At 42.5% G+C, this 24,960-nt stretch overlaps 1 protein-coding gene across 2 annotated transcripts in view; it reads right to left on the reverse strand.

Moving 5' to 3' along the window:
- The window catches only part of MRAP2 (melanocortin 2 receptor accessory protein 2), a 39,774-nt gene that overhangs the window by 4,328 nt on the left and 10,486 nt on the right, over positions 1–24,960 (reverse strand). The window lies entirely within an intron of this gene.

The raw sequence follows: 24,960 nt of genomic DNA on the forward strand, positions 1-24,960 counted from the left end.
TTGTGTCTTGCTGTAGTATGAGGTTGCATAAAGCCACCCTCTGACATATTAAAAAGCAGTACATGAAGGCAACAATTCTAAGCTCCATGAGTGAGCAGTCTAGGGGCCACTGAGATTCCCTCTCACACCACCCCACCAGCAGCAGCAGAGGGGGAAGGCCCACGGGTAGAATGGAGACCTCCTTTCTGAGATGGCAGAGCAAACCCTCTGAGGTTGTTACTCCTCTACTGTCCTGTTCCAAGAGCAGAAGAAGTTGGAAAGGAGACACTTCATGCGAGGCCTTGGATCTGTACAATCCAAAGCCCTTCCATTCCTCCTGCACCTTCCACAACAAGAGGGAAAACTTTGTCGGCACTGGAGCTGTAGGGGTTCATTTTTGAACAGTGGCCCTTAATCTTGGGTCCCCAGATGTTCTTGGACTAAAATTCCCAAAAGCCTTCACTACTAGCTGTGCTGGACCAAGATTTCTGGAAGTTGTAGTCCAAGACCACCTGGAGACACAAGGTTGGGGACCTCTGTTTTAGAGCAATGACAAACGACAAAACCAGCACACACATTTTCCATCCTGGCAGGCACAATCTCAGCAGGATTTAAGAAGTAGCAACTTCTTCACCCTGAAATCGTCCCCTCCTGCCTCTGCCTCCCAACTGCCATAGAATCGGTTTGCGATAGTGTTCCTGAAACCTCACAACTATTTCCATTTTAGTGGAAGAAGGGAGCTTCCTAGGGGCTATTTGCTATCTCTCCCCCCCTCCCCAATCTCAATAACCAAGCATCCATGCCAGGATGGAGAGAAACAACGGTAGGCAAGTTCAGTGTTTTGAAAAATAATAGAGACTTCATTTTGATTGACAGCTCGTAATAAATTGTACAAAAAATTTAATACAAACAGAATATCCCATCAGTCTGAGAAACTAATTGGTGGATTCTGCAAAAGGAGATGACTAACACTGTACTTTATTAAAGCAGTGATATACAATTTCATTTATTTTAGCTCTTATTTAGACTTCAGGGACAAAAGAATGTTCCCAGCTTTCCCCACTAAGACCAAACAGATGAGAAAATGTCTAATTTTAGCTGGATCATGCATATTTAGCTTCTTTCCAGAGACAACCCATATGTTTCATTTTGGAAATACATTAATTATCTAACTGGCTCCCACTTTGGATTAAACAAAATCCTCACATTTCCTACTACCTCAGATTTAATAATATGAAGGCTGAAAGGTAGCCCCCCGTTATAGTACATTCAGTGGTTGTATATAAGCAGTTCTTCATCATAGTCATAGTATGATTCAGCTTTAGATTTATCATCCCATTTACATTCCTCTTAATGCCACAAGGCATGTAACATAGAGAACAAATGGTGCTGTTCGATCAACAAACATAACATATCCTACCTCTTGTCATTCTGTCTTCTACACCAATGGTTCACAAGCTCTCATATTTTATGTCAACTATCAAAGAATTCGAGTCCTTATCATGACTCAGATAAGGACCAGATAGGCGGGGTACAAATCAAATCAAATCAAATCAAATCAAATCAAATCAAATCAAATCAATCAATCAATCAATCAATCAATCAATCAATCAATCAATCAATCAATCAATCAATAATGATACAAAGGTCCCATTTTTCCAAGGTCATTTGTATCTTTACAGTCATTCGACTATAGAATAATTGAATTGGAAGGGGCCTATTCTCTTTATAACTACTTTTCAAGTATTTGAAAAGTGCTATCATAATTCCCTTCAGTGTTCTTTTCCCAAAGCTAAACATGTCCAGTTCTTTCAGTCTTTCCTCATAGGGCTCGGTTTCCAGCTCCCTGATCATCTTTGCTGCCCTCATCAGAACTTGTTCCAGTTTGTTGGCAAAGTGCAGTCCAAAACTGGACACAGTACTAGATGAGGCCTAACCAGTCCTGAATAGAGGTGGATGGGACTTGGAGACTATACTTCTGTTAATGCAGCCTAAAATACCATTGCAGCCACATCGTATTCAGCTTGTGTTCTGTAACACTTTCAAGGTCCTTCTCGCATGCAGTACTACTGAGCCAAATATTCCCCACCTTTTAATTGTGTGTTTGTTTTTCCCTTTGGTGTAGAACTTTGCATTCATCCCTATTAAATTTCATTCCACAGTTTTTAGTCAAGCACTCAAGCCTATCAAGATCTTTTTGAATTTTGTTCCCGTCTTCCAAGGTTTTAGTTATTCCACCCAATTTTGTGTCATCTGCATATCTGATGTATTCCTGGCACTCCCTCATCCAAGTCATTAATAAAAATGTTGAAGGGCTTCTGAGTTTGCAAAAACTGAGCTTGTTTAGACAGACAGAAGATGGGAAGAACAGATGATGGATGAAGAGATAATTATAAATGCAAAAACTAATGTACTTTGTTTAACAAGAGGTTAACTACTAGTTGTCATCACGAGCCTCCAGACTAGCTGGGCACATCTCCTTTTGCTAACATAAAGGCTTTCCTTACCCATTAGACCTACATCTACCACTAAACCTATGCTCAGTACAAAGCCAGAACCAATCCTGCTTCCCTAAATCAAAGCCCTCTATTATACATATACAGAAGCACAGGTTTGCCATAATTAACATTTTGAAGTGCACATTTTACTATGTTCAATAGGAAAAGATTCATAAACCAAACTACAGTGGACCCTCTACTTACGGAATTAATCTGTATTGGAACGGGGGCTGCAGGTCGAAAAGTCTGTAGGTCGAGTCTCCATTGACCTACAATGCATTGAAACCTATTAATCCCGTAACCGGTCGTTTTTGTTCTATTTTGGTTTTTTTCTGGTCTGTAAGTCGATTCTCCGGCTGCAAGTCGAACCTAAATTTTGCGGCCAGAGAAGTCTGTAATTCGAAAAGTCTGTAAGTCGAGCCGTCTGTAAGTCGAGGGTCCACTGTATATTCCTTGACCATATTTTTAAAAAACCAATTTAAAACATTTTGCAAAAGGTCAAAATCATTATACAGGAAATTCAATCTTGTGTGGCCTCCCTTTCCTTAGGGTCAGGACTGACAGGTGGTGCATAGAAACCCTAATGTCATCCCATAAATCTGAAAATCTGAGGGGAGCTGAGACACATGGGGCTAGGGTGAATGGTTCTAAAATCCAAATAATTATCCGTCACCTGGACTGAGGGAAGGAGAGAGGCACTTCGTGTTTTTTTCTGAGGGAAGATGGGTTAAAAATGACTGAGCTTGCAGGTCTATCAAGCTTTTAGAAATGTTTTCCTACCTCAAATAAATGTTTGACAGCTGCTGTTTTGGATCATTAGACTACCTCCTCCACATGCCAAATCAGAGCCAGAAATGGTTCTGCACTACAGAGTGTTTTTGCATCAAAGCAGATTGCCCAATTAGTATATTTTCATTCACACAAGGAGGAAGAACAAAGTGATGACTGAACAAAATCTCTTTTCCCAGTTGGTTCTTACAGATTTCCATTTTTCTGTTCTAAAGGCAAGGAAAGAAGAAGCCAGGAAAGCAAAAACCTCATTCTACTTAACTCTTCTCATGCAGATACCTGGCCCCAAACCCCAGAGCCTGGGAAAGCGGGCAATACTAGCTGGGGACGGAAGGGATTTTTGGAGGTACTGTATAGTCTGAAGAAAGAATTTTTCATGGATCTTGTGATGTTAAAAAAACCACCACACACACACACACAATCCTGTCTTCCCTACAGGACGTCTGGAAGACTCATGAAGACAAGCTCCTTTTTTCACTTCATCCAAGGAAACCATCAGATTAAGATTCAGGAGGATCTGATACTAGTTCTTCCTTTGGTAAAACTCTGAGAAAAGAGAAACAGGCCAGACCCTTCCTGCATGTACTCTAAGACAGAGGTAGTCAACCCCTGGTTTGCGGCCTGGTGCCGGTCCGTGGACTGAGCTGTACTGGGCCACGAAGACAGACCTCCTGCCCCCCCGCACACACTCCCCTCCCCACAGCTGCTTTGCGCACATATGCGTGTGCCAGTGCCTGCGCGTGCCAGTGCCTGTGCGAAGGGGTGGGTGGGTGGGCAGGCCCCCCTGTGCATGCACAAAGGGGTGGGGGAGCGCTCATACCAGCACTGGTGGGTAGGCGCTCTCCCACTGCTTCGCACATGCGCCTGAGAGCACCCACGCACCCACGAGGGGGCCCACCTTCCTCAGAGGCTCAGCCGGTCCACAGTCCCAAAAAGGCTGGGGACCGCTGCTCTAAGATAAGACTTCAGAATTATGGAATCTATTTTATTGCTGAGGAGAATGAACATATCCGCTAACTGGAATCACGCACACATGAACACACACACACATACACAAATTGAGAGAGCATAGCCTGAGAAAAATGGCAGCATCATTAGAAGGAGGAGCCAATTATTAATTGCTTCCCATGAGGCAGCAGTACAGTCTGTACAGTGGTGCCTTGCAAGACGAACTTAATTTGTTCCACGGTTACTGTTGTCTTGCGAAAAATTCATCTTGTGAAATGCGTTTTCCCATAGGAATGCAATGAAATTTAATTAATGCGTTCCTATGGGCAAAAAAAGTCAGAACAAAGTCAAATTTGGTTTACAAAGGATTTATTAAGTGCTCTTTAAAGCCATACATATTGTGCAGATGATTTCAAAAATTTCAATTAAAAACTTTAACTTTTTAAACATCATAGAAAAACATTTAAAAATCAGCAAATATGAGGCAGGAACAGAAACCGGAAAACATTCTTCTTGCAAAGCACGGCCATAGGAACATTTGTCTTGCGAGTCATCAGCCCCATTGCCATTTGTCTTGTGAGGTTTTTTTTTCCTGTGAGGCATTTGTCTTGCGAGGCACCGCTGTACCTATGAAGCTCAAATTGTAACAGCTTTAAAAATAAGTGTAGGAAAGCCTGGTTGTTGTTTTCTCCCCCTCCCTCTTGCTAGACACAGTGGTCTATAATCTGTAAACATGTATCCTGTAATAAATGTATCAGTCTTATAAGTGCTCCCTGATCACTTGTTCCTGTCCCCCCTCAAGCAGTTCTTAATGACTGGGCAAGTATACATGGGAAGAGGTACTTCATCAAACACCCCTAACCATTTAGGGTTTTGAAAGTCATTGACAACAACTTCAATTGGAAACAGAAAGGGAGCCAGTGGAGTTCCTTTAAAATTGATGCCATATGGCTTCTATATGATGCTCCTGCCACCAGTCTAACCACCTAAATAAAGGCAGGAACGGCAGGAGCGTGACAGCAGTGGAGGCATGACAGGAGCAAGTAGCTCTCTCCACTGGACACAAACCAAAAACCAAACCACGAACCAGTTTGGTTTTTTGGTTGGTTTGTGGTTCGTAGCTAACTATGAACCATCATGAACCACTGTTTTTTAGTGTGCTCATCTCTGACTCTATTTCAGTCACCTTTTAATATCCTGTGGGACAGATGCACCCATGTTTCTGTTGAAAAGTTTCCATTTTAGTTAACAAATACAGAGATACATGACTTTGTCTTGTGAGGCACCAGGCACAGCTACAAGTTTGTTCTCTGAACAGACAGCAGTCTACCCACATGTTGTCTTAAGTAAACAGCGTGAAACACCACCAAAAGCAGCAGCATCTGTTCTCACCATCATGACTGCCTGCATGGTACCAATTTAAATTAAAACTCCAAGCAAATGTTCAGTCAGTGAACTGACCAGGAAAGCTCTTTAAAAATGGCATTCATGAATACAGATAGCAGGTCATGTGGTGAAGAAAATAGATCTGAAGTATGGCTTGAGGTTCTGGTCCAGTGATGGTGAACCTTTTTGAGCCTGAGTGCCTGAACTGCAACACAAAATCAACTTATTTATCTCAAAGTGCCAATACTGCAATTAAAACCTGAATGCTGAGGTTTTAGTTTAGAAAAAAACAACTGCTCCTGCACTGCAAGGGTTAAATGCTTGTTTCCCCCCCCCCCATGGGCAGTATTAATAAATAAATATTTACTGGTTAAAATACTTGTATGTGTTTCAAACACTTAGGTTGTTTTCATAATGGGCTCCTTATAATATCTTTTTCATGGCAAAGGAAGAAAAAAATGTCCAAAAAGAGGCAAAAAAGGGGTCAAATGTTTTATTGTGTGACTGTGCCCATCCTTATTCATGTATTACTTTCATTTCTCTCCTCTCTCCCCGCCCCCCCCCAGGTCAGGGCTTAGGAAAATTCCTTTTGGTGCAAATGCTGGAGGATAACTTTTTGGAGCACCAGCCTAGAATCCTGTCAGAAGGCCAATATGGGGAGATTTAACAATCAGAGGGATTAGTGACAGGGGATACATTTATAGGCCACAAATTTAAAAAATCATGCACAATGCAAGCTTTTGTGGGTGAATCACATGATCAGAGAGACTGTTGACATCATCTTCAGGACTCAGCCAATCCCGAGGGTGCTACTGCTGCTGCCTTGGGAACCCAACCCCACTCTCCTGGGTCTTTGTGACCTCACAGAGCCCCACCTCTCTGCTGGCAGATAAAAGGAGCTTGCTGGGCAGGGAAGGAGGCCAGAAGGGAGGGCAGTGGCCAGAGGGCAGTCTGGCAGAGAGAGCGGTAGCGGCTGCAGGGGACCCAGCCCTTCTGCCCAAGGAAAGTTCTTTCGTGAAAGCAGATGAACTTGCTAAGTGGGCCTGCAAGTTAACAGCTCGAGGCTGGCAGAGATCTGTGGCTTGAAGCTGGCTGATGGCGATGATGGACCGGGGGGAATTCGGTGGACGTTGGCAGACAGAAGCTGGTGGAATCTCCCCACGGAAGCTGGCTGAGGCCGCAAGGCAGAGGCCGGCAGAGGTTGGCGGATGAAGGCGGGGGACGTTAGCCTCCTGAAACCAGCTGGCGGAAGCTTGGTGGATATCAGTGGATGGAAGCCCGGGCATGTGTGAATGGCTGGTGGAGTGAAGGTGTGTGTGTCAGGGGGGTGGCTGGTGTGTGTGTGTGTGTGAATGGGCTGGCTGTTGTTCCGTGGGGATGTCACCAGGGCGTGTGTGTGACCCAAGCATTCGGGAGCTGGTGGAGGCTAGCTTTAGAAGCGGAGTGGAAGAGATGAACGGGTGGATATTCCTGGTGGAAGCCAGTGGATGTTGGCAGGCGGAACTTCGGATTGAAGTTGCCAGAACATTGGTTGGTGGATACGCCTGGGTTGAAGCCGGTTGACAGCAGTGGACGCGCTCGCCCCTTAGTTGTTGTTTTTTCTCTCTCGTAGGGCCCAAAGCATCCTCTTCCCCAGGGGGATGCGAGGGACCAGAAGGCAGGCGTCCTTCTGGAGCTGAACCAGGCTGTTGTCTCTGCTGAGGATACCCGTTTAGCCTCTTTTCCAAAACCAATAAAGGAATTTTCCAGAATGGTTTTGAAGTGTTGTCTTGTTTGTCAGGGGCTGTCACAGGATTATCTTCCCCATCCCCTCATTATATCTGGGACCCAATGCCTGGGGTGGGTCTTTGTGAAGTCATGGTGTGGGGCCTTGTGATGTCACAGGAATTGGAAACAATATTTCTCCATGCATGTGTGAGGGACTGAGCTAGGCATTGTGGGTTCCCTGTCTGAGCTTCTAAGCAAGTATATTATGTGTTGTGTTGGACAGACACAGGAAGCCAGTGAGCCCTGGTGCCATTCGGAGAAGGTTGGAGCTGGGTACCCAAACACTATGGCCTCCCCATAACAATAAACAAGACTCGCTCCTTCCCTTCCACCACTGCTCCTCACATTTGTTTGCCTGGCCTGGAGATTCAGGGGAGCCCAGCCATTTCCTGGCACAGCAGCTCATTCTCTGAGACCTGGCAAGCCTCATCTTCACCATCAACATCATGAGCACTTCATGGACAGCTCCTTGCAGACTACAAGTGGAGAGAAAATATGCCACTTCAAAGAAGCTTCCAGTCCAACCTCTCACGCCAGTGCCACAACCGAGGAAATAGAGATGGGCAATGATTTGGAGATGAGCATACATTAAAATTCATGTTGATCTATGCAATGGATAGATGGCAAAAATATACTGGTACTGCAAAATCTGCTGCTTGAGGGCAGTGGCTGCCTCTGAGTACCTAATCTGGTCTTATAAGCCTTGTCTTTTCCTTTATAAATATGTACTGCTTTTATTTATAATATATATTACCTTACAGACTGCTTAATAAGCAGTTTATACATGCTGAAAGTTGGCATCGTCAACAAGTATTCCAGACTGAATGAACCATATAGTAACTTTACAAACCATAAGACGATTTTCAAAATCACACATTTTGAAATTTTGTATACTACATTTATAACCCAAAGATTCTGGAAGGGTGTTCATCCTAATAAAAATTACACCCGATCAGGTTGCAGCAAAGTCCTTTGCAGATTTAGCCTTTTATTTCTGGGAGGTCAAGTCAATACCAGGGGACATAGTGGTGCTGCGGCTTAAACCGCAGAAGCCTCTGTGCTGCAAGGTCAGAAGACCAGCTGTTGTAAGATCGAATCCATGCAACAGAGTGAGCTCCCTTCGCTTGTCCTAGCTCCTGCCAACCTAGCAGTTCGAAAGCATGTAAAAATGTGAGTAGATAAATAGGTACCACCTCAGTGGGAAGGTAACGGCGTTCCGTGTCTAGTCGCGCTGGCCATGTGACCATGGAAACTGTCTTCAGACAAATGCTGGCTCTATGGCTTGGAAACAGGGATGAGCACTGTGCCCTAGAGTCGGACACGACTGGACTAAATGTCAAGGGGAATGTCACACACCCTTAATTCCCCTGTGTTCTTCCACACAACCAGGTTCACTTTCAGGTGTGGCATTTATACTTCAACCCTTTCCGCTGCCACCAGAGGATTTCTCCTCACTCTATCAAATACAGTGGTGCCTCGCGCAACGGTCGCTCCGTAGAGCGACGAATCCGCGCAACGATGCTGTTTTTGCGATCGCGTTTGCGATCGCAAAACGGCACCTAGATAGGGGAAAATTCACAGAGCGAAGGTTGGTAAGCGGTTTGCTTACCGACCTTCGCTTTGCGACCCGCCGATCAGCTGTTCCGCAGCTTCAAAATGGCCGCCGGAACAGCCGAAAGGGCTGGGCGCAGCGTTTTCGTGCCCTTGGTAAGCAAGGGGAGGGCGCGAAAATGCTGCCGGAACAGCCGAAATGGCCGCGCGCAGCATTTTCGCACTCTCCCCTCGCTTACCAAGGGCATGAAAACGCTGCGCCCGGCCATTTCGGCTGTTCCGGCGGCCATTTTGGACCCGCCGGACAGCTGATCGTAGGGTTTTCGCGCCCTCGTTCAGCGAGGGGAGGGCGCAAAAATGGCTGCCGGCCATCCCGGAACATCGCACAACAGTGGGTATTCAGCCGAATTGGAACGCATTAAACCATGTTTAATGTGTTCCAATGGCTTTTTACTTTCCGTTGAGCGATGTTTCACACAGCGAGGGTTAATCCGGAACGGATTAACCTCGCTGTGCGAGGCACCACTGTACGTACTTCAGTCAGTGTGATTCAATTAAACAATGTTTATTAAACTGTTCACAAATAAATCATGTAAAGTAAATCATGGATGGTCTCATTTTATTCATTCAGTAGATTGTGCTTTGGTAACATTTATATTTGTTTAGTTATAATCATTTCAATCAAGGTATTTATTCATTTCTTTTCTCATTCCCTATCTCTCTATTACTCTTCACTAACACAAGGCTGGTCCTAACTGCCTAAACTGCTTTTCTCTAACACCAGTCCCTAACTCACCCCTACTTCTTCCCTAACTGCTTCAAACTCAGACTCTAACTCCAAAACTAACTGCTCTTTAACTGTCATCCCTTCTCTTATATATCCCTAGTCCCGCCTTTTCTGTACAGCCATTGGCTCTTGAATCAGGGTTCCATTGTGATGGACAGGAGTGGTTCCTGACCTGTCCGTCACAGGGAACCTTTACCTTTACCTTACCAAGTCAATACCATTGCTTAAATCTGTCTGACCATCCCCATATAATGCCTGGCAGTTTCACTTCCACATTAGAAGTGTATCAACTAATTTTTCTTTTCTTTCAAATTGTCATTCGTAGTAGGCATCCTTCAGTCTCGAGAGACTATGGTATCGTGCCCTGTATGGAGGACTTGGAACAGCATCTAGTGTGGCTGAGAAGGCCAATTCGAGAGTGACAATCTCTTCCACACTGAAGACAAATACAATCGGTCCCCTGTCCAGCTCCCTGCTTTTGCTGCTTTTGTGACTTCTTCTTTGCCTTGGCCTGCTGGACAAGGGTCTCTTCAAATTGGGAGAGGCCATGATGCACCGGCTGCCTCCAGGCTGAACGCTCAGATGTCAAGGTTTCCCATCTGTGGAGGTCAATTCCTAAGGTCTTCAGATCCCACTTGAAGATATCCTTGTATCGCAGCTGTGCTCTCCTTCTTGGGGCGCTTTCCCTGCACTAATTCTCCATACAGGAGATCCTTTGGAATCCGACCATCAGCCATTCTCACAACGTGCCCAAGCCAACGTAGATGTCGCTGTTTCATCAAATTAAAGGATATATATGTGCAGTAATTGGCTGCAGGCTGCCCAGGTCTATACCAAAGCAACCTCCCATCCTATAAACAGGGTGGTCTGAGACATTTTTGTCAAGGTCCACTTGGTCAGGGAGACCCACAATAATCACAACCCTGATTGTCCTGTTGTGGGTGAAGTCCAGAAAAGCCAAATGTGCTGATGGTTGCGGGAATTTTTCTGCCTGGCACCCTTAGTCTCAACCTGACTAAGCAGTGTTTCCAGGGAGTCACCATGAATCCACCAGGTGAAAGTACTTTGCCTCTTGCGCCAACCCTAATCTCTTGACAATTTTATTGCCTGATGCTGCAGTCCTGTCAACAGGCAGAGTGAAGTGGTCACCTCAGGCAGCAGATTATAACAACCATAAAAGGGGAACAAATGCACTTAGTGTGTTATTCTTGTATTTTTACAGCATGGAAAGAAGGTGGTAGTGGGACTGTCTGACTCATGTGCCAAAAAAACACATTTGGCCCATGGATAAATGTGGGGGGGGGGTGTGAGGAAGAGATTGAGGAAACATCAAAGAGTGTGCCGTCCCCTCAAAGGGCTAGCATAGATAGGCAGACGCAGAAGATAGCAGAGACAGGAGCACCATCAGAGGAGAAAGAAGGAGGTCGCGCGCCAGAAGGAGTGAGGGCTCGAGACGGAAGATTCTGTGAGGAAGAGCGACAGTTAAGGCAGTTAGTTAGGACCAGGGCAAGAGAGAGGAGAGAGGAGAACCGCAAAAGGGAAAAGGTGGATGTGTTCCTGACCACCGAGGAAGGAACATCATCCAAAGAGACGGAGAAAATCACAGTGTTCAGAGAGGCAGCGACGGAAAGAGCTAACAGTGGTGCTCAGGTTTTCGCTGTGCCGGTAAAGAGACCCTTAACCGATAGTGCTAAAGTGGAGTCAGAGAGCCCGACTTCGAGTAAACTAAGACCCATCATCCCTGGTCTCAGTCCAGAAGAATGGACGGTGCTGGTTTATCCCAGGAATCAAGTCCCTGCCCGGTTGGTACATCATGTCGACCCGATAATAGAGAAAGAAGCGTTGAGAGAGGGAAAGTGGACTCATCACCCGTGTTGCGGGACTTTGTGTGCAGTCCGCAACAATTTTATGAGACAGCCAACCGAGGAAGAGAAAAAAGAAAAAACTTATTATTAAAAGACTTAAATAATGAGAAGTCGTTGTTATGGTTTTGGGAGAGTTCCCCTCCCCAGTTGACTGTTCAAAGTTCTGTTGAGTGTAACAAAGGAGAAGCAACCAGTTTTGTTAATAAAGATTCTTTTATTGTTAACTCTGAATCATCATTTGTGTCGCCTGAAGATGAATTGCCTAAGCTTAACCCTGAACCCTCTTACAGGGTGCCATTTATTCCTCTGCCTCAGGCAGCACAATGCCTTGGGCCAGGCCTGCTTCCCAGAAGATCTAGGTGTCATCTGTCTGGCCTCTTGTTGCTAAGTTATGTATGGCAGCGGCATAAACATTTGGAATGTCTTTTGTTCAGACCTCATCAAAGTAGGGTGTGTGAGGTTTTGCTGACCAGAGTGGACCTCCTTGAGCTACTGCTCAACTCCCACTCAATTCAGTGAGGCCTGAAGAAGAGAAGTTAGAGGGCTGTGCTGTTCTCTGGCAGCCAGCTCTCTTCATTTCCCCAAACCCTTGCTCCCTCCAGTCCTGCCTTTTCACATGCCACACATACATAAAAGTGTGCGATTTAAATGTCAAGCATCACATCACTGCAACAAAAAGAACTCGCCATGGTGCCTAGCATGCTCTTGTCAAAGGGATGAGCGATCAAGCCGACAAAGCCTAGCATGGCCCAAAGACAAGTATTGACAGCTCATGTAACCTGATCTTAGAAAACAGAACAGCTTTGATAAGCACTCATTAGCAAGGTCTGCTGCTATAAAACCCTCAACTAAAGCCCCACACAACTAGGAAAAGACTACACTGTAATTAGATATGGAAGGGCAACAAGGAAAAACATGGGGGGAGGAGACAGGAAGGCTCAGCACAGGGACTCTCTTTGGCCCTGGGTGCCAAACAGCAGGAACAGCAGCCAGAATGCCAACGTAAGAAGGTGACATAAAAGCTCGCTCACTCTCCCCCAGCATTTTGTTCTGCGTTAAAGAAAGAAGCATGAGCAAGCCATATGGGGAGCCTGATGCGAGAACAGAAGAACAGAAAAGGCCAGACACTCATAAAATATATAGAAGTCAATGTGTATCAGTCTGTTTACACCAGTGAGAATTACGCCAAGGAAAACCAAAAAGAGACAATAAGAAAGAAAAAGAAATTCAAAAAGCATTTCCATAGAAAGATAGCTGTACTGCAAGATGACTGCTTTTCATTCAGAAATTAACATTGCACAGAAATATTAATGCACAGAGTATGCATATTTCATTAAAATCTGACTTTAGAAACACAGAAGAATTTAGTGATGAAATATCCCAGTCAAGATTCAAAGTAGAAGCCAGTCACTGATATAACTAAGTATGAAAGATGGAGCTGCTGCTTGTCACAGTGATATCATCTTAAATGTGGACAGAGACATGATGTAACCTTTTTAACCTACATTCTCCCAGGAGCGAAAACATTATGGTAATGTCCATCAAATGTAGAAGGAGATCATTATTGTTCGAATGGATTCAGTTCATTCAAGTAGCAGACAAAACCAAGGCTTCTTCAAAACTCAGTGCACCAGTGTTCAAACCATGATCGAAGTGGAAACTTATTGCAGACACTACAGGGGTTTACGTCTATGTTGGCTTGGGCATGTCGTGAGAATGGCTGATGGTCGGATTCCAAAGGATCTCCTGTATGGAGAATTAGTGCAGGGAAATCACCCCAGAGGGAGACTACAGCTGCAATACAAGGATATCTGCAAGCGGGATCTGAAGGCCTTAGGAACAGATCTCAACAGATGGTCTGAGATCTGAGCGTTCAGCCTGGAGGCAAGTGATGCATCACGGCCTCTCCCAATTTGAAGAGACCCTTGTCCAGCAGGCCGAGGCAAAGAGAAAGTCACAAAAGCAGCAAAACCAGGGAGCTGGACAGGGGACAGATTGGATTTGTCTTCAGTGTGGAAGAGATTGTCACTCTCGAATTGGCCTCCTGAACCACACTAGACGCTGTTCCAAGTCCTCCATACAGAGCACGTTATCATAGTCTTTCGAGACTGAAGGATGCCTAAACTAAACTAAAAAACTAAACAGGGGTTTGGTCAGACAATACTGCACAGACAACCAAAATAGGAATGTGAATTTTAAAGAGAAACTAGATGGTTGAAGTTATCTTGGTTTGGAAGAATTGCAGTAGTAAAAATGAAGATAATCCCTAAATTAAACTATGTATTTTGGATGTTACCTATAAAGATAGCTGATAAGGAATTTAAAGGATTGCAGAATGTGATTAATATGTATTGCAATGAAAATAAAAAGGCAAGGTTAAACCAAAAAATTATGGTATCTTCCTCAAAAGAATGGAGGTTTGGGTATACATGATATTAAATTATATTACATAGCTCATCAATTGAGATATATGCCAGAAATTATAGTAAACAGTAAGGGGGTAATATGGAGTGATCATTAGCTTTTCAAGATTAAGAAAAATATGGAGAATTTGTTTTTTAAACTAAATTTAAAGGATATTATTAAAAGCACAGATAACCCATTTTAAGTAATACGTTGCAATGTTGGAAGAAGTATAAGAGAATATTAAGTCCAAAGATTTCCCCATTGACATACGGGGTGGAATTATACAGTTTTCTGGATAATGTGAAGAAAAAATTATGCAAGGCTTTGTTAGAACAGAAAGTTATAAAAACTAAAGATTGGAATAAAAAGATGTATAATATAGAGGGAATAAAAGAGATACTAGGAGGAGAAGGAATTGCTTGGTTAAATGTAAGACAGTTAGGCAACTGGACCAAGGAATGGAAACAAAAAGAAGGAGAATGTAGGGGAATGACTAAATTTGTAGAAATTTATTGAAAAGAGGGAAGAGATGGACAATAATATTTAAAGAAAAGTGATAATAAGTGCAATATATAAGATGTTAGTAGAGAATGAATATAAAACAATAGTTTTGAAAGAGATACGGTAAGGAGAGGATCTGGGGAAAAAGAATAATGATAAATATGTCAGTTAGGGTAAAGGAAAACATAAAGTAATATGGAGATGATATTCAACACCAATGAAACTGAATACCTTGAATAAAGAGATATCATCTATATGTTAGAGATGTAAAAAAGAAAGGGGAAACATACTATGATGTATGGTGGAAATGTGAAGAGAGAAGGAATGGATGATTATATTTAATGAGATTAAAGAAATTCTAGGGGCAAAGATAGACAAAGATTGCCCAATGTTAGCATTCTTAGACATACAGTGGTACCTCGGTTTACAAACGTCTCAGTTTATGTAATTTTTGGTTTACAGACCAAAATCCATAGAAAATAATGAAGTTTTTTTCCCTCCCCCCCGGTACGGAAGGGTTTCCCCAGGACGCATTGCACCTGGAGGTTCCTAGCACTACCCCCGTTCCTAGCACAATCCATGTTTCCATTTACGAAATTTCCACATTACGTAACATCCTGGAGGATGCATTAATTTCATAAACTGAGGAATGCCTGTATTTGGAAACTCAGTTAGATAAGGGAAAATTTGAACTAATTGTTACTACGTTAACAGTAGCTAGACTGATATTTGGAAGGAATTGGAAAAATAATAATCAATTGATGTTGGAAGAATGGTATAATGAGATGCTGAATCTAATTATTAATAATAAATTAATCTGTGAATTGAAAGTCAGGAAAGGATTATTGAAGGAAAATAGTTTTAATGGGATTTGGAACTCTTATCTAGAATACGTATTTAGAAAACACAAAGGTTATAAGCCCAGACACAAGAATCATTATATTTATGTAAAGAGATGGGGCACATGATATAAATTAAAATGAAACATACTGATGAGAATATATATATGTACATATAAATGTATGTTCCCAATGGTGGTGGGTTACATTGTATGTCTCAGTTGTGATTTCATTTGTCATTTATTATTTTATTATATTTTGTTACATTAATTAAAAATGGGGGGAAAAGAAACTAGATTTAATAATGCTTATATACTGTTATGTGGGACAGGAAGCAACAGTTAGAACTGGATATGGAACAACTGACTGGTTCAAAATTGGAAAAGGAGTACGACAAGGCTGCATAATTGTCCCCCGGCTTATTTAACTTATATGCAGAATACATCATGCGGAAGGCTGGACTGGAGGAATCCCAAACCGGAATTAAGATTGCCGGAAGAAATATCAACAATCTCAGATATGCAGATGATACCACTCTGATGGCAGAAAGTGAGGAGGAATTAAAGAACCTTGTAATGAGGGTGAAAGAGGAGAGTGCAAAAAACGGCCTGAAACTCAACATCAAAAAAACTAAGATCATGGCCACTGGTCCCATCACCTCCTGGCAAATAGAAGGGGAAGATATGGAGGCAGTGACAGATTTTACTTTCTTGGGCTCCATGATCACTGCAGATGGAGACAGCAGCCACGAAATTAAAAGACGCCTGCTTCTGGGGAGGAAAGCAATGACAAACCTTGACAGCATCTTAAAAAGCAGAGACATCACCTTGCCAACAAAAGCCCAAATAGTCAAAGCTATGGTTTTTCCTGTAGTGATGTATGGAAGTGAGAGCTGGACTATAAAGAAAGCTGACCACCGAAGAACTGATGCCTTTGAATTGTGATGCTGGAGGAGGCTCTTGAGAATCCTCTGGACTGCAAGGAGAACAAACCTATCAATTCTAAAGGAAATCAACCCTGAGTGCTCACTGGAAGGACAGATCCTGAAGCTGAGGCTCCAGTACTTTGGCCATCTCATGAGAAGAGAAGACTCCTTGGAAAAGACCTTGATGTTGGGAAAGTGTGATGGCAAGAGGAGAAGGGAACGACCGAGGATGAGATGGCTGGACAGTGTCTGCGAAGCAACCAACATGAAATTGACAGAACTCCAGGAGGCAGTGGAAGATAGGAGGGCCTGGCGTGCTCTGGTCCATGGGGTCACGAAGAGTCGGACACGACTAAATGACTAAACGACGACGATATACTGTTAACAATTGCAAAACAACAAACCAGGAGGCAATTTGAGAACAGTAAGTGCCATGTCTAACCACTGAACAAGCTACGGAAACCACCGTTTGTTCTGCTACTTCTACCACATGGTGTGGCAATGGCAGACAACTTAAAAGGCATTAGCCATTAGGTTCTCATACTCAGTCTGTCTGCAAAGTAGGATAGGCTGCAGGCCATATAAATTAGGCTATTCATGGCCACCATACACAAAATTAGTAATTCTTAGTCTGGACGGATTGATTACTCAGGCTTCTGTCCTATACTTCTGGAGCAGGGCAGATTCCTTCTAATGATCTTCCTTTCTCTATGGAACGGTGGTAGAATGTACCAAGGAATCAAAAGACATGGGAAAAACCAACCCAAGAAATGCAAATAAACTCCTGTCCCAATTAACTGGATATATTTATGACTCAAGTAGAGACAAGTTCCCAAATGATCAGCTGCTTTGTAAAAAAAAAATGAATCAAAGAAGTACCAAGAAACTAAATCCTGACTCCTTCAAAGACATTTATGAGGTCAATCAACCCTGGGGTGCTTTAGTATGGGGGACATGGGTGTTGTCTCTCTGAAGAAGACAATGCAAGATTTCACAGCAAACTGCGTTCCTACAGAGAGCAAGAAATGTCACAAAAAGAGATGAAAATTCAAAAAATTCAAAACTGACCCAAGGTAACCATGTATGCACCTGATACCTCTGGCTTGGCTTGTATTTTGGAAAACAAGAGTGAGGCAGCTCAGCTTAGTGGGGCTAAATGCACTACTCCTGGGCCATACTCTTACCACATTAGCTTCCCTAGACAACCATACCTTCCTTCCCGTGACATACTTCCCCCTGTCACTCTGGTGGAGGAAAGCTCCAAAGACAATTTAAAGTAGGCTCTAGGTTGTGGATGTATTTAGAACATTGACAGGGATTTTCTCATTCTGAAAAGATTGAAATACCTCCCTGCTAAGACTTACTTACTGGCAACAAGATCATTTCGCCTAAAACAGCCCCACCTTTTTAGTTTTGACCTTTACTCACCACTGGAATGGACCTCCCCGCAATGACTTACTGTACCTGAAGTTAAATTCAGCCCTTGGGAGGAAAGATGTTCCCCACATTTGCAGTAGAGGCAACCGGATGAGTGATGTGGAAGGGACACGAAGGGAAAGAGTTAAATATCAGATATGTAATACAGATGCTTGGTCCCCTCTGGACATACCTTTTAGTAAGGAATATGTTTACAAGAAAAGAAAAAGGCTGTACTTTGTACAATTGTTTTCAAAGGGGATTAGACAGATTGATAGAATATGAGATTTTCAGTAAGTACTATCCAGGGTCATTTCTCCAAATGGCAGCAGTTCAGAAACAGCAGCAAGAAAAGAATACTGTATTGCCAGGAATGAGATTTTCTGATTTCTTAGGCTACAAATCCCACAGTTCTCCATTCTAGGTGTTCAACCTAACAGACAGCCACTTTCGTGTTGCTCACCTGGAAGAGAGGCTTCAACTGGAAGGCTTTGTGGCTTGGCTAGGCCTAGTTCTCCCCAAGCTTCCTGTTTCTGCCCCAGTACTACCTGGGAACTTTTTTTAGGAATAGGAAGATAGATGAAACTAGGTCTGGCTAAGCCTCAGAGCTTTCCTGTTCAAGCCTTTCTCCCAGATAAGACACATTAAGGCAGTGGTTCTTAACGTGGGCAATAATGCCCCCCAGGGGGCGATTTCATTTTTCAGGGGGGCGATAGAACGAAAAGGGGCGGTGTGGGGGCGCTGGAGCAGAAGGGGGGCGGTAGGGGGGCCCTGGAGCAAGCCAAACCTGTTAAGATGGCTGCAGCCTTTTTACAGTGTGCATGAATATATATTTTCTTCCAATCTTAATTTAGTTTCAGAGTTTTTGTCTTGAAATTTTTAGTTCCTGCATTGTGATTTGTTTTTATGCCCTTTTTATATTTCTTTTTGCGTCTTAAAATTTGCTTGCAACTAAATCATTAAATGTTTTGGGGGCATTTCATTTTCTTAGAATTGAATTTTGTTTTCAGGGGTCATTGGATTTAAGTGTCATAAATAAATAAATAAATAAATAAATAAATAAATAAATAAATAAATAAATAAATAAATAAATAAATAAGATATCATCCCCGCGGGGAGGGGGGCGGTGATAACTTCCTCAATGGCTCAAGGGGGCGTTTCTTTCAAAAAGGTTAAAAACCACTGCATTAAGGTATCTGTAAGGTGTCTGTCAGGTAGAACTCCCAGAATGGAGAAATATGGGATTTGTAGTTAAGAAATCTAAAAATCCCATTCCTATATATTGGCCTTCTTTAAGGTTTCCCACTGGCTTCTGACTGGATGCTGTTGGAAATAAATTGCTAAACCAGGTAAGCCTTTGGCTTGATCCCGCAAACTAACTACATAAATAAGAATAAGATCTGCTGCACCAGACACTGAGGGAAGGAACACTGACTCAGTTAAAACACACTCAAAGCTTTACTCCATCTAAAGGAAACACTTCTGTGCTACTAGTCCCCCTCCTATTTAAAAATTAAAATCTGTGGCTCATTAGGCAGCAAGCACTATTTTAAAAGGCGTATATCACAAAGACAGAATGATTAAAGGCCCCACTTTCGAAATAAGAGCTGAAAGAGAATGTAATGAAATCTGAAATCATTAAGGTGTGGTTGCTTCTAACGTTTTCGCAACTCATCATGCAAGTTCTGTCTGGCTTAACTGTTCTGCTGATGAATACTGCAACAAACTAGAGCAGAAACAGTGTATATGGGACCTTCTAGATAGTTTTCATTATCTGGAAGATTATTTATAATCCCTCACACTACACCAGAACACAGACAGAGTTCTAACCCCTCTCCTCTGAAGATGCTTGCCACAGAGACTGGCGAAACATTAGGAAGAAAAACCTCCAGAACACGGCCAAACAGCCTGAGAAAACTACAACCATCGGATCTCAGCCATGAAAGCCTTCGAGAATACAAAAATAAGGTGGTTTATTTGAGAATAGAAGATAGGAAAAAATTGAAGACACCATGCAAAATTGAAGACAGCAAAAAAAAAATCTGACTGAGCTAATCAAATGATTCCTCAGCAATCAGAAACTTGGATTTGAGATCACATATGGAATTCACTGCACAAAGGAGGGCTGAGGAAGAATCCCTTTGGACTCTAGATTTAGGTGGTCTGAAAAGACAAAAACTGGAGTCTCACATTTTTAGAGGACTCAATGAAGACAGACAATTGTTTTATCCAGAAGTGGAATAAAGTACATATCTGATGTCAGTGGTCTAGCCACCCAATCAGAAAAGCGTGCAGCGTTTGCTTTCATCGGCTTAATAACTCTGAACTGAAGGGTTCTAATTGGATACAGCATTGTAAAAAAAAGGGGTTACGTTCTGAGTGATTCACTTATGTAGACTTCATGGAGAATAGAGTGAAAACCCCAAGGACACTACCTCTCAGGGATGAATTACATTACAGTAAAGGGCAGGAATGGGAGTCACGTGAGATGCATGTGTCCTTCCCCAAGGATTATGTTTCCTCTAGGTCTACTTCCAGTCTTTCCATTAGCTTTGTCTTACACCGGTTGCTTCTGGGCATCTTGCCAGGCCATAAATAAGAGAAAAGGGGGCACCAAAGCACCCTGTGTTGGCCATAATACAGAAGACATTAAAGAGGCACTTCATCAGAGAGAGAGAAAAAGCAAAATTTCACTTCCTCTATAAAAGGCCTTATTAAGGCCTTTACACTCTGTGAAAATTACACTGTGGAAAAGTGACTTCCAATGGAGAGAGAGAGGGAAATACAGATGGTTTTGTTTTGTTCTTGCATACACATTGCAAGAGAAGCATCTCCATTTCCTCTACTTTTCTGTGTTATTAGGGAAGGAATTACTATAATTTAGATACACCAACCCTATTCCCTTTTGTGTAAAGTTCATATTATACAACCTGTATGCAATTTAATATACACAGCATGTTTTTAGTCATCAGTTGTAATTGAAGATTTTTGTTTCAGTCGTAATTGAAGTATCTGCAGATACTTCAAATTACTCGTATTCAAATTATAGCTTAACAGAATTTGTGCTGACAGAACTGTATTATTAAAGTTGTCACATATTGGCAAAACATGCCTGCCCAGTTGCTCACTTTGACCCTTGCCCAGCGGCTACTTCTACCAAACTTCATTATGAAAGATCGCAGCCCACTACCAAATTTCTTTTCAAAAATATGAGGCTGTGAAGGCCAGACAATGCCTTCTGTTCCCCTTCACAGTATCTTCTCTCCACCCTTGCTTTCTACAGTACAGTTCTACTCTAATGTATAAGTTGGCTAATTTGCTCTTTCACAAACAATTCCATAAATTCCTTGGGCCACGGTCGTGAAAAGACATACAACTTAAGGGAAGTCACAAGGCCCTGCAAAGTGAGGAGGCATGAAGCAGCCAGTAACCCATTAATGGCTGTTCAGCTGATGGATTAAGAAGAAATGTCCCTTTCCCTATTGCCTTGACACCAGCAGTCCTTTGAAAGGAACAGGAAACAAAAGGAGGGGGCTCCATGCAACCTAGGGCACCCATATCTGCTCCAGATGAACTGTCCCCTCCCCACCACAGGACCAACAGACACCAACCACCCCCCCATGGGAAAGAGCCTGATTATGTTTCTACCTTGTAATACTGAATCTATGACTGCTTTTAAAAATATATATTTTTTAAAATTATAAGCTGTCAAGGAAGGGTATGTAGACTTAACATGAAGGACAGAAATAGCTCAAACAAACAAAAACACTCCACAAAATCAACAGTGTGTAAAACCTGCACTGCAAAGGAAAACTTTGTTTGGCTCAGCAGATGGTGCGGCTGCCGCCTAAAAAAAACAATCAAACCAACAAGAGACTTCAGTAGGGCAAAAGCTCCAAGGTTTCAAGGCAGGCATGGATAGCTTGAAAAAAAACATATTCCATTCTACCAGGTATGGGGACTCAAGACGTGGGACTCACTGTCAAGTCAGACTTGAGTCATACAGTGACTCGATTCCGGTGTGGTCTTTTCCCCCCAATGACTCGGATTCAATACACAACTCAGAACCCACCCACCCACCCATCCTTTTTTTTTCAGGGGGAAAATGCTTGTTTCTAATAGGGGCTCTGATTTGTGGCTTGGGACTCAGGATTGGCACCAAAGATTCAGACTCAGACTTGGGACTCAGACCCAAACACTTGTCAACATCCTTGCAAAGATTACTTTTTTAAAAAGTTGGAAAATAGGGGGGAAAAACAATTGCAGTGCTAGCTTAAAAGTGGGAAGAGCAATGCCTACCCGTCTCTCTGCTGTTCTCTTAATCTAATCCGTGATATTTCAAATTTCCAATAAAATTACTGACAGAGGGAGGTTTGAAAAAAGCATGAGATTTTTATCTTTGTCAAAACAGGCTGTGAGTTTTTAAAGGTTAAAAAACATTGCGTTAGTAATTTAGCTCACATTGGGGAGTATTTGGAAAGGAAGATGGATTCATCAGACTGTTTAGCTGGCCCTGTGACTGCATTATTATTTGTAGTGCATGTCAGCTGTGTTCGTCAGGCATTCAGAAATATTGGTGCCAGTAGTCAGCCTGCCTGCCTTTTCCTATTTTTTCCTTCCCCCCCCCAAAAAAAACTAGCATTGAGTCCGTTGCCCTTAGAAACCTACCTGTGCTTGAAATACTGTACAGATTTAATAGAGTCCCTGTGGGGGGATGTAAGAGATACAGACAACCAAAAATAAGAGCGAAAGTTCAGAACTGACATGTTGGCCAGAGGAGAACAAAGATGTGCTTTAGGGCATTGGACAGGTAATAAATATAGGGAGAAAAGATTGGAACTATTAAGCACAGTGGAAAAAAACATGGGGTTTGCAACACAAAATGCAAAAAAATTATGGTTGCCCACATGGGTAGCTTTGAAAGAAGATTAGAAAAATTGCATATTCATGAAGGTAAAGCCCTCATGAATGAATGAGCGACCTCCTACAAGTGTGAAGATCACCACAACCTTGCAGTAGGAAAGGCAGACGAGGAAGGTTCCTTCTGCCCCTCGTCCATCAAGTCTCCCAATAACACTGCCTTCTTCACTGTCCTCAGGGTGGTCCTTCCCAATAAGGTGAGGAAGGGGGAAAATAAAACATGTTGAGAGTTAGCCAAGCTAAACAGGAATCCGATGGTTGTCGTAGGTTTTTTGGGCTGTTTGGCCGTGTTCTGGAAAACCAACAACAACCATTGGATCTGGGCCATGAAAGCCTTCGAGAATACACTAAACAGAAATCTTGTGATAGCATGAAAGGGCATTGATGGTATCATCTTTATGGCCACCTACATCATTCATACCCTCCCATGTTTTGTCTCAGTCACCTATGTTAATTTCAACAGTTAGGAAACAAAATTTATATTTCTAATTATCAAGAAAAAAGTGAGCATTCTCACTGGCCTACTATTTTTTTTATTTTCTTCCTATGCTAATGTGGTATAGGTCCTCACTTCAGATTCACTGTGATACACATTAATTTCCCCGCAATATATTGCAAACTTATCACATCCAAGTTTTGGCTGATATCTAAACTTCTATATACAAATAGGGATGGCAAGATTGATTGATAAATTTGCTGTTCTCAATAGTTTATGCTGTCTCAACACAATGATATCTCAGTAAGGAATTCTAAAGCTCCATAAGATTCCTCACTTTCAACCAAAAGCAAATCAAAGAGCTCTTATTTTCCCTTCAAATCCTATTGGTATTTTATCCCCAAGTAAGTGAAATCACACCATCTGTAGTGGTGGGTTACAGTAAATTAACAAACTACTGGTCACATGACTAGTCTCACAGCTGGTTGCATGACTGACATGTGATCACGAATACAACCAACACCCTTTCCTACATGTTATGTTGAGTCAGTTATAGTCCTTCTGACTTTCATTGTCCCCTTCCACTGGATCAGGGAACAGATTGTTTCTTCAGCTAGTAAACAAAACTGAAAACTAAAAAGTCAGAAAGGATATAATATTAAATCCTTGATACAGAACAAAAATGAATACACTGCATTTGATAAAGCAAGGATAAATGTGAGCTTATTATGTGTCAACAGGCAAGCTTATTATGTGTCAACAGGCACACTATCAAATTCTGAGCCCTACTGAGAGGCAAATTAACAATCTGGCATCAAACCCCCTGTAATCTCCTCTCAGTTGTGGTGTCTCTGTGTGTTTGATTTCTTTTTTGGAGAAACAGCCAAGGTCTCTTTAACACAGACCTGAGGTATTTTAACATCTACAACTTAACAGGAAAGCATCGGTCAGCCCAGTCTGCCCTGAAAGATAGAACCGTTACAGTATTTTTATTGTATTTTAATTGTTGTAAGCCACCCAGAGACCTTTGGGTGGAGTGGGCGGTGTATAAGTTAAATAAATAAATAAATAAATAATAAATATCAGTAAGAAGACAAGCAGGGAACTGCCAGAAATGTTCCTCTTGCAGGTTTCCCCAGTAACTTTCCATTTACATTTGATAATCAAGGCTGCTCAGAGTCTGACTTTGACACTGACTGCCAAAATCAATACATGTCTACCTCGAGAGATGTTGCTTTCATAGGCCCAAATCAAACATAAGTCTTCCACATATCATAGAGCTTTCTTCTTTTGCCCTCACCTCTGCAGCCAGAAAACAACTCAAGAAGATTTCCCAGCCCTCTGGAAACTTTTTCAGTGTCTGTGAAACAGCTTCTCTGGGACGAGATAATCCATCCACCCACCCGCCCTCTACACTGGATTCTGCAAATGTCCAGTGTACTGAAGTGCAAATGTCGAGCTTCAGTACACCCCAGGATCTTGCCCCACCTGTTCTGTGCACCTCTATTTCACATTTGAAACACAGTCACCAAACATGGCAAGGTATTTTAGGTGTAGCCATCACAAATCAGAAATTTTTCATTCTGGATTAGCAACTCCAGGAAAAAAAATTCAAAAGCTGATTAAAATTCACATGAACAACTTTATTCATTTCCTTACTATTGATTTTCTAGTGCCTGTGAACATAAGAAGAACCCCTGATAGACCAGACCAAAAGCTTGACTCATCCACCACTCTGTAGTCAGAGTGACGCCTACCAGAAAACCACAAACAAGGATATACACCCAGTATCATCCTTCCATTCCCTTTCCCCATCAGCTTCTATTCAGAGGCATTTTAGCTCTGACATGAAGATGACATAGTTCCATCATGTCTAGATACAATGAATAGCCTTATCCATGTTTGTCTGATCTTCCTTTAACATTATCCAGGCTCGTAACCATCACT

The sequence above is a fragment of the Pogona vitticeps genome, chromosome 1 (assembly GCF_051106095.1).
Source record: "Pogona vitticeps strain Pit_001003342236 chromosome 1, PviZW2.1, whole genome shotgun sequence".
Lineage (NCBI taxonomy): Eukaryota > Metazoa > Chordata > Lepidosauria > Squamata > Agamidae > Pogona > Pogona vitticeps.